Here is a 10457-nt window from a genome sequence, read left to right on the forward strand (position 1 = left end):
GCCTGGCAGCGCGGGGAGGAGTGATTCAGTGGCTTGTCAGCCCTGGGTGTTAGGCACGCCGAGCTGCACAACTGGACACTCTCCAAGTCCAGCAACTAATTTTCTGCAAATGGAGCCGGGCCCATGCGGCAGGCTGGGGTTTAATTTGCAATCCAACACACCTTGACATAATCCATCACTGGATCACAGGGGCTGGTGCGGGATGGGATGCTTGGGAGCCCGCGGGGCAGGGGTGTGCGAGCCAGGCTGGGATTCCCCCATTGCACCCTGACGCTGGGGTCCCTGCAAGGAGGTGGGTGCAGGGTCTGGCTCAGCGTGTCCCGGTGCTGTTGCTGGTGGCCAGTGTGAGCCATGGCAATGTGGTGTGAGCGGGATGGAGGGTGCCTGTTTGGTGAAGGGGTTTGTGTTTCTGGGAGCCCAAGGGATGCTCGGGGTTAGTCCTGCCCATGCATGCTGTTCAGACGTGCCAGGGGCCGGCGGGGACACTGGCCTCACTCATCACTGACTCACGCCGAGCCGTGTCACCTCGTGTTACCCATCATGGGGTCTGGCTGGAGCTGTGGCACTGGGGACATGGGAAGGGGCGTCTCCAGCCAGCTGAGCCCCGTGGTTCCAGCCCTGCCACCTCTGCTGGCCCCATGGGCCACGCTGGGAGGAATCGGGTACTTGGGGTGCAGCCGTGCACCCAAGGACGTGGGCACAGATGTTTGCCCGGCACAGTTGGGCATAGGGACCCCCTGGGAGCTGACAGCGGCTTGGCTGGGTGGGGAGGGGGTTTCTGCCAGCAGCCTGGCCCAAATCGATAGGAAGACAGAGGGGATGATTCATGTCTCAGGCAGTGGCCTGAGGGCAAAAACGGGAGCGATGTTTGATGTGAGGATGCCGGCAGGCACTGCAGCAGCGAGAGCTGCGGCTCCTGGCAGCATTTCCCCTCCCCAGGCCAGCTCTGCCCACACTGTCCGAGGGTCCTGGCTTGGCCTGGGGGCAGCAAACCACTGAAGCAACACAAGAGCAGAGCAACACACTAAAATTAGTCTCTTTTTTTTTTTTTTTTGTAATTTCAGACACTGTTTTCTGTTTTGTGGTCCAAGACAGCGAGCAGAGCTGCAGCGGTGGTGGCAGCAGGGGCTGGGCTCAGGTCAGCTCTGTGCCCCCTGTGGGCACGGGACCCTCTGGGGAGCAGTGGCACTTTACCCCACATCATTGTGTTGAGCCAGCACAGCCTGTGTCCCAATGATGTCACAGTGCCAGAGCCAGCGAGGGGACCGATGTCCCATGGGTCCATTCCTGCAGGTTCCATCCCCAGGCAAGTAGCTGCGCAGGGCAGAACTGCTCTGTTATTCACTGTCCAAGATGTGGAGCGATGCTGGGGATGGGAAAAAGACTGATGGGGGGGACTGACCCCTCCCCGAGGAGCAGCCGCTGCTTTCCTTGGCAGCGTGCCACCGGAGGCAGAGAGCCGTCGCTGTGCACACACGGCGTCAGACATCATCATCATATTAATAATGAAAGGGCAGCTCCTTCAAAGCTCTTCACCCCTGCGCCGGTGAGAGCGCGGAATGCAGAGCAGATGCGTGAGCCTCATCCCAAGCGGCCACGGGGGGAAACAGCGATGCCCGGCCGGTCCTCTGCTGGGCCACTGACCTGCAGTGACAAAAAACATGCTGGGTTCCCCCTGGCTGCTCTCTCTGCTGTGAGTTTGGGTGCTGGGGGGTCCTTGCATGAGAACAGGATGATCTGTGATGTCCCCAGCTCCTGTCCCCATCACTGTCCTGTGCAGGCTCTCCTGTCCCCCTGTCCGGTGGGGAAAGGCTGTTTTGGCTGTCGGGGAAAACGCATCTCCTGCAATGCCAGAGTGCTCTGCCCATCATTTAGCAACAACAATTGCTGTGCCAGGGCCTTTTCTTTCCGCCAGAGGATTCAATAGCTCAGACCATGAGACAAACTGCCTCCAAAGAGGTCTTGGGCCGCAGCCAAAAGTGGGTCCATGGCAGCAGCTCCTGGGGCATCTCTTCGGCTCATCTCTGTGCAAGACCTCTAGGTTTCCAAAAACACCCTTCTCTAACAACTCCCTTTTGTCCAGAGCATCCCCGAGCCTGGTCGCTATTTGTGAGGGTCTCAGCAGGACCAGACCAGGGGCTGAGCATCTCATCACCTCTCTCTTCTCCACCAAACCCCCTGGGGTGGCAGGAGCTGGGAGGGTTTTGCTGCAGGTGCCGTGATCCGGGGAGGAAGGAGTCAAACCCCCTGTGCCCTGGGGAGGCGAAGCATCCCACGTCCACCCCATGCCCATGTGTTCTCCCTGGCACCACGCATATTTTGGGGAGGCTCATCCTGCAGCGTGCCCTGGTAGGGGGGAGCCTGTTGTGGCCCCCCAGCCCTTCCTACCCAGCCCTTTCTCAGGCTTTTTTTTTTTTCTCTCTCCAAACAGAACGAAACCCCCCAAATCCTCCACAACTGAGAAATTTCTTTTTGTTTCTCTTTTCCCTTTGCTTTCTGCGGTGGCAGAGTATTGATTGGAGCTGATGTGCTGTAATCCACTGTTGCTGTGAAAAGTTGGCATTCTGGCATCCCTGGAGGGGCCGGATCCTGCTCCCGCGTGGGTCTTGCTCCTCTTATGGACTCAGGGCACAGCAGCGAGGCTGTACCCCACCATCCCATCCCGTCCCATCCCATCATCCCATCCCATCCCATCCCATCCCATCCCATCCTTCCCATCCCATCCCATCCCATCCCATCCTGTCCTTGCAAAGCCAGGGGCTAAATGCCTGCAGCCCCCTGCACTCCCCCTGCCTGCTCCACTGCACTGCTGCTCCATCTATACTTAATGACGGTAAATGGGCCAGAGCTCTGGAACGCGAGGGGGAAAAGAAAACCAGCCAAAAACCCTCCAGAAAACACAGGCAAGATTTTAATTTAAAACCTTTTCCGACATGAAGAGCAGCAGCCTGGGCCATCTGGAGGAGCATATGCAGGTGAGCGGGAGGCGGTGGTGCATCCCCCAGCTCCCTTGCTATCGGGAGCCCCCAAAAGGGCTTTTGGCTGGTAAAAACTAACCCTGGGGGGCAGCCGGGCACCCCGATCCCAGCTGGTAGCGTGGGGGAGCCCTGGATTTCCCTCCCGAGCTACCAGGATCTCTCTGTTTAATTGCTGTATTTGCAGGAAAAGTGATTATGAATCCCAACGCAAACTGCAATAGCGGCTGAGTTTATTGCGAGCGATTAATTCAGCGATTTAATTGAAACTGCAGGGGCAGGCTGGGAAAGGATCAGTTCGGGGCTGGGAGGAGGAAGGTCAGCCCTGCTCAGTCGTAGGCACATCCACCCCTAACCCCCAGTGATCAATGAGATCCAAATTAGCAGATTTACTCGTCAGAGGACTCCTCCATTGGCTGAGCATCACATCCAGCATCCCAAAGTCTCCTAGCAACCCCCCAGCGCTGCCTCTGCCCACCCGTTAACCCCTTCGCTGAGCCCCCTCGCACCATACGCTGCATCCCAGGCTTCAAAGGCATCTCTGCCACACTGAGTGCAAGTCAGGGTTTCATCCAGCAAATAAATCCGCAGTGATACCCAAAGGATGCTCAGGATGCTCAGCCAGGCAGGTGAACCGAGCTGGGCTTATTAGTCAAGACTCAGAGTTTTTTACTCCAGGTGGCACAGAGAAATTGTCAGGGTTATGTATTAATGGCAGGGGGTTGGTTTCTAAATGTTGTGGTAGTTTGGAAGGTTTCACCCTCCTGGCTTGGTGGAAATGCTGGGAAAAGGTCAGGGAAACCCCAAATCATGGCCAGTACCACCCAGCATTGGGAGAGGCAGTGTGAGTCTCCTGGCCCTTCCTCCAATTTCAATAGCAAATCAATTATGCCATTTCTTTGGGAAGTGGATGAAGAGTGCTGAAGTCGCTCTCCTAACCTGCTCGTGAATGAAAATGTCCTTGAAAGTGTAAAATCGCAGCAGGACATGGTGTGATGGTCGGGCCCAGGCTGCAGGGTGTGAAGCTGCTCCGTGATGGTTGTTATTTCGGTTTCTGATGTCTGATACTCCCCTGGTTTTGCCTTTAGAGATCAGAAGGCTGGAAACAAGGGTTGGAAAAAATAGTAGTTTGTTCGTTGAAAAACAACAGTTGACATGAAGAAAAATAGTCTTCTTTTTTTTCTTAAAAAAACGCCAAACTATCTTAATATGTATGGTCTGGGAAATATGTCCAAAGATCATGTGCCACTGAAAAGGATAAATCACTTCTCTTACTTTAATGTGCTTTGTTGGGCTTTATCTGAAACATAGTTATAAAATTACCAAATTGAAATTTTAAAGGGGGGGAGGAGGGGGAAAATATCTGGAGGGTTTGTTGCTGCTTCTATATTTTATTGCCAAATAAAATACAATTAAAGCAACATTTTATATGCCAGCCAGCATAGCTACCATTGGTTTTCTGACAGCACTTTTTTCCTGTCAGCCAATGAAAATAAATGATGCAGGATTACCAGCGAGCATCCAGCCTTCGTGGCTGGAGGGGGATTCGGAGCAGCAGGCATTGAGTACGAAACGGAGGGATTTTAGTCCCGTTCTAAGTGGAAATCTCCGGGGACGTTACCCGCAGAACTCTCTGCCTGCGCCTGGAGCGATGCTTTGCCTTTGCTGCTCTCCCAGTTCCCATCAGCGCTTCCCAGTGTAACCCAGTCCTTGGCACAGGACCTCTCTGGGGGTGGCAAATTAACTCAGGACCCTCCCAGGATTTTTGGGGTGGCCCTGGCTAGATCAGCGTGGGTCTGGTCCCCCGTGGGGCTCAGTCCCATGCTGGGAGCTGCCGGCAGCTCAGCTGCTGACTGCACTGAAATCCCCGTGGTAATTGGATGAGGGCACTGGTTTCCATGAGAATATTAAATCAGAGCCCCAGCCATGATCCGGGGAGACACGCTTGGGTATATAAAGACACGGTAGATGACATTATGGGGTGGGAGGGGCAGTTATTTCTCCTGCTTTAAAGTCAAGGGTAGCACAACAATTTCTTATTTGTCACAGAGTCGATCGGACCCGCTCTTATGGGTGGGAGGGAGAGGAATTGTAGAGGCTGTCGCTGTGGAGGGATAACCCCCAGTAGAGAGGCTGAGGACTCGCAGTTCATCACAGTGATGGGCTTAAATGCTTTCTGAGCCTGCTTTTCCCCAGCCCCTCAGAGCCCATCGCTGTGATGAGCTGCGAGTGCTCAGCACATCTCAGGAAAGAGCCCGGAGAGTGGCACACAGAGTCACTTAGCAAATGAGGGGCTTCCAGCACCCTCCCAGTTATTGGTCTAGCCTGGTCTCCAGTTGGAGTGACCATCTGGTGGCATCTGCTGCTGCTCAGCTGTCACCCACCCTCCTGGTGAAGAGGGGTGCTCAGGGCTGGGGCAACCAGGGGACACGTCCATGGACCCAGCACAGGGTTAGGGACAGCGATGCTGGGCACATCCCATGGTTCCTGCCATGGTGGCGACAGATGAATAGATGAATAGATGGATGGATGGACGGACGGACGGACGGACTTCTCCCCAGCCAGAGCAGGGAGGCAGGGGAGGACAGACAGACAGATGCGCCTTGTTAGCCAGCAAGGTGGCCTCAGGTGATGCTAACAAGCCCATTAAGGGAGTTTATCAAGGGAGGCTCCAGGCTGGCAGGGAATGCTGCTGGTTTTATCTGAGATGCTGCTTTTGGGCTGGGAGAGCTCTAAGCTCCTGCTTGTTAATTAGAAAAGGCTTCGAGGAGGTTTGCACTGGTTGGCCTCACTTGTGAGCAGCCGTAATATGATGAGTGATTAGGGACTCTGAAGCTTTTTTGCGGATGTCATTAAGCTGCTGATGAGCTCAGGCGGGGAAAGAGCCTTTTTGGCTGTGCCTGGTACTGGCTGGTCTTGTGCTGACCTGGCTCTTCCTCATCTCATGGTCCTTGACCTCCTGAGCCCTGAGGAGATGGGTGAAGCGTGTGTCCTGGGGACAGCAATGGCTCAGCTGTCACCCCATGTCCCTGATCTGGTGTCCCTCAGCTCATCTGTGAGATGATGAGCTTGTGGTTGTGCATGAGTGAAGGTGGGATGTCCCTGTTTTCACTCTCTGCCAGGTAAGGAGAAAATTTGGGGAAGTTTAGCTCTAAAAAGGGGTCTTCCAGGCTCCTTGTGCCTCAGAAGAGAGCATGGTGATGGCTGTCCTGGATATTGCTCCGGGAACATCTTGCCCCCAGAGAGCTGATTTCCCAATTACAGGCTTTCATTACTTGTCCTCTTACTCAAGAGACATCCTTTTGAGGAGCAATGTCCCTGTCCCACCTTGCTCTCTCCCTTCCGAAGCCCCCAAGGGCTGTTGCAAGACAGGGAGCAAAATCTGCTGGATTTTTTTCTGCCCTCACTGGTCTTCTCCCATCTGCTTTGGCAAAACTTCCCGCGGCTCGGCAGCATCCTGCCCTGACATGGGCTGGTTGGCATCACTAGCGCTGTATTTACAGCAGCGTTAATTAAATACTTTCTGCAATCAGTGCCGCACATGACCCCGCTCCCCGAGCCGAGGTTGGACTGTAATGTGCCATCACTGAGTGAGAACATCACTGTTGCTGTCCTGGGGAATTTCTAATAGAGATTTACTCATCCCAGGCCTCTCATTTCTCTGTTTCATGACATTTTGCAAAGTTCACATTTACAAAATAAACCAGCGCACAGAAGAGATGTTCCTGATGCTATTTACACTGCATGTGCCATTTCCCACTTGATGGGGTCTTCACCCTGTGGTCAGCAGAACCAAACTGGGGGGGCAGTGCTGGCTGGTCCCCTCTGCCCAAGGGAAAGCTGCTTTTGGTGAGGACACCCCATCACCCTCACACAAAGCCCTTGGTGCTGGAAAATCCTGCTCCTCGCACATCTCTGCGTGCTGGGAGAGCGGCAAAGCGTGGTGGCTACGCCAATTGAAATGCTGGTGGCATCATGCAGCTGAACCTGTTTCTAATCCCTGCTCTGATCCTGGGGTGAGGGATGGGGTGGGAGAAAGAGAGTGGGTATGGCTGCTATAGGGTTGTTGCGGTTTTCGGGTGGTGATTTGGGGTGCTCAGCTGCTGTGCTTTTAAAAATAAGCCTGGATTAAAAGCTGGCGGGGAGGCATCAGGATGCTGGCAGAATCCCGTTAGTGTGCGACAGCCTCCTGAGGTCTTGGCTATGGGCAGAAAAAGCCCTTTTTGGCAAATCACCTCTCCAGGAGGGAGAGGCAGCAGGTGTCCCAAAACCTGGGGATGGGGAGCAGGAAGGAGGGGTCTGTCCCGGAGGGGCACAGCTAGTCCTGGAGACTTTCCATCCTGGCATGGAGATGTAGCAGCACGAGGTGGTACCCAGTGTCTTTCTGACCCGCTCCTATTTAACCCATGCCCAGGCTTTGGTGGTGGGACCTGGGGCAAACCACCCAGCTGGGTGACCCCACCTCCTCTCCTCCTCTTCCTCAGGATGGAGCTGGCCAAGGGAGACACCTCGTCTTGCCCAGCGCTACAGCAAGGGAAGCTCATCCCTTGTGGAGCATTGGGAGCGTGAGTAGTGGCTGAGGGATCTGGGGGTGTTTATCTTGGAGAAAAGGAGGCTGAGGGGAGACCTTATTGCTCTCTGCAACTACCTGAAAGGAGGTTGTACCACAGACTGTGTTGGTCTCTTCTCCCAAGTAACAAGTGTTAGGATGAGAGGAAACAGCCTCAAGTTGCACCAGGGGAGGTTTAGATTGGATAGCGGGAACAATTTCTTCTGAGAAGAGGCTGTTGGGCATTAGAACAGGCTGCCCAGGGCAGAGGTGGAGTCACCATCCCTGGAGGGGTTGGACAGACGCAGAGATGAGGTTCTCAGGGACGGGGGGTAGTGCCAGGGGTGGGTTAACAGTTGGACTCGATGATCTTGAAGGTCTCTTCCGACCAAAAGTGCTCTATGATTCTATGACCCTTTCCGGGGAAGACTGCTGGAAACCCAGTGTGTGCAGGGGCACTGACCCAGCTCCCACCCCAGCCCCACGGGATGGGACCACTCTCAGCCCCACGGGCGGTGGAGGCAGGTAAGCAGGTGGTGGCACCTGGTCCCACACCCCAGCACCCTGTTGAAACCCGACGGGGCTGCGGGCTCCAGCACACCTCGCTCCTGCCCACCTCCTGCCTTGTCAGGTCTGATCAGGAGGAGGATCAGTCGGCCCTGCGCTCTCTCTCCAGATTTAATTAACGGGCCTTTCATCTCTACCCTGAAGGAATCTGCTATCTTCTGTCTTCTTAATTAACGTTCATTAAGCAAATCAGAAGAACTTTTTCTCCTCACCGCCTCCACGGATCTTAACCCTTGCGGGGTGCCAGGTCTGTGCCGGGGCAGGAGAAGGCTCCTGGGCTGTGATGACAGTTTGAGGTGTCATCACAGCCTTGGTCGCTGCGTCTCCACCACGCTTGGACCAAAGTCCTGAGGCAGTGGGTGAAGTCTCTCCAGGTACAGAGGACTTGAGCTTGAGGTTGGGCCCTGCTATACCAGTGGGGCTGGGGGCAAATTCCAGCTCTGATTGCTCTTATGGACACCCTTGGTCAAGCTCGCCCATGTCCATGGAAGGCAAGTGGTTTCCCATCATCAGCTTTATCTCCTTGTCCTGTCCAGGGGTGGAGCTGACCCATGACAAGGTGTTGCATCTGTGCATGGAAGTTTTGCTGAGAAGCCACCATCCAAACCTGGTAGGCACTGCAGTGCAGGGAAGATATATCCAGCCTCTTGTTCTCAGAGAAAAGGGACTTATTTGGGGCTCCTCCTGCCCCTTTTCCTGCGGACTGAAGTTAGATGTGGTGGGTTTTTTCCTCACCCTTGGTGGACACTCATAGGTGACAGGGTTTGACCCGAGCCTGTGGCCAACCTTTCCCTTTCTGAAATCTACAGCAGAGTGACTGCCGGTCACCAGGGCCGGGGAGGGATGTGCAGAGATAGGGTCTCCCACCTCCCACCTCCCCATCAGCTTTGCTTCAATCCACCTGGTTGTGTGGCCTCATCCTTCTCTAAGGTGGACCCCTCTGCAAGAAGGGATGAGCTGGACAGGGAAATCATCTCCTGGGTGTGTGTAACATCCCAAGGAGGAGGTGGCAAACTCATGACATGAGAGAGTCTTTCCTGCCCAGAGCTTGCAGTCTCAGTAGCAAGGGAAAAACAAAACACCTGGAAAACATCATCCCTGCAGGATGCAAATCCGCTTAACACTGGTGGTAGAGATGCAGAGAGCAATTATTGAGCTGAAAACCCTTCTCTTTCTTCTCAGAGGCTGACAGTGGGTTTGCCACCGGCTGCCCGCTCCCAGGCAGCTGCTGCATGTCTCCTCGGTGCTGGGAAATCTGCCTTTCCCAGCGGAGCTGGCTCCAGCTGTCAGAGCCTGGGTCAATATATGGAAATGTGGCTTTGAACCGGTGCTGCTGCGGGAGCCGCTGCCCAAGACTCTGATTCACAGTTTCCCTCCGGTGCTTTCTCCCCGCAGTGTGCATGGAGAGGGAGAATAAAATAAATAAGAATAGAAGGGAAGGGGAGGAAGGGAGCTTAAATTATAAATGAGGGCTAAGTTTCCAGACTCCTGCGGGCAGCTTGGCCAAGCAGCACAAGGGGCTGGAGGCACATTCCCCTGTACGCCCCAATTTTGCAAACACACCCCCTGCAGACCAGGGCTGAGGGTCTACCCACAGGCACAGCACTGTGCCAGCCTACCTTTCTCCCTGTTTGCTGTCACCTTCCTGTCCCCGTGGGTCAAATCTGGAGGGTGCCACAGTCCCGAGAGGGATCCCCTCTGGCACAGACTGTAATTAGCATTACCGGAGAAGCTGTTAATAAGGTCTGGTGATGAGGTGGTTTTGCCGCCCCATGGAGATGCCTCCACAGGGATGTGCCCTGGTCCAGGGGACTGGGCTGTCCCCTGGCAGCAGGTGGGGTAGGACCCCCATCTGTGGCTTCTGGTGTGGAGGCACTGGGGGTGTCACAGACCCAGCCAGCTTGAAATGAGTGAGGGAGCAGTGAGGTCCCCATAAATCTGTGTGGGGAGAGAAGAGGGTGCTGGATCCGCTCCAAAGCCTTTTCCCCCTGCCCACCCTTGATTTTGGGGCTGTGAGAAAAGTGGTTGACTCCCACCAATTTAAGGGAAAAACCCACATGTGGGGCGTGGATCACCCACAAACTCATCCTTGGGGCTGAGAAATGAATGAGCTCTATTCCATCCACACAGCTGAAGGTGCAAACCCCTCCCCATCCCCAAAGCAACAGGGATGGGTGCACCCCACCAGAGGGGTCCCATCCTGCCCAGCCCCTTGTTCTGCAGACCAGGGTGGCCTGGAGGAATCCCAAATCCTACAGCCCCGGCTCACAAACGAAGCTTTTGACATTCCCAGCAGCTTCCACAAGATGGACCTCGGAGCGAGAGGAGGTGCCAAGCAGGGGGACACGTCCCATCCCATCCCGTTC

The sequence above is a fragment of the Caloenas nicobarica genome, chromosome 19, assembly GCF_036013445.1.
Source record: "Caloenas nicobarica isolate bCalNic1 chromosome 19, bCalNic1.hap1, whole genome shotgun sequence".
NCBI classification, from domain to species: Eukaryota; Metazoa; Chordata; class Aves; order Columbiformes; family Columbidae; genus Caloenas; species Caloenas nicobarica.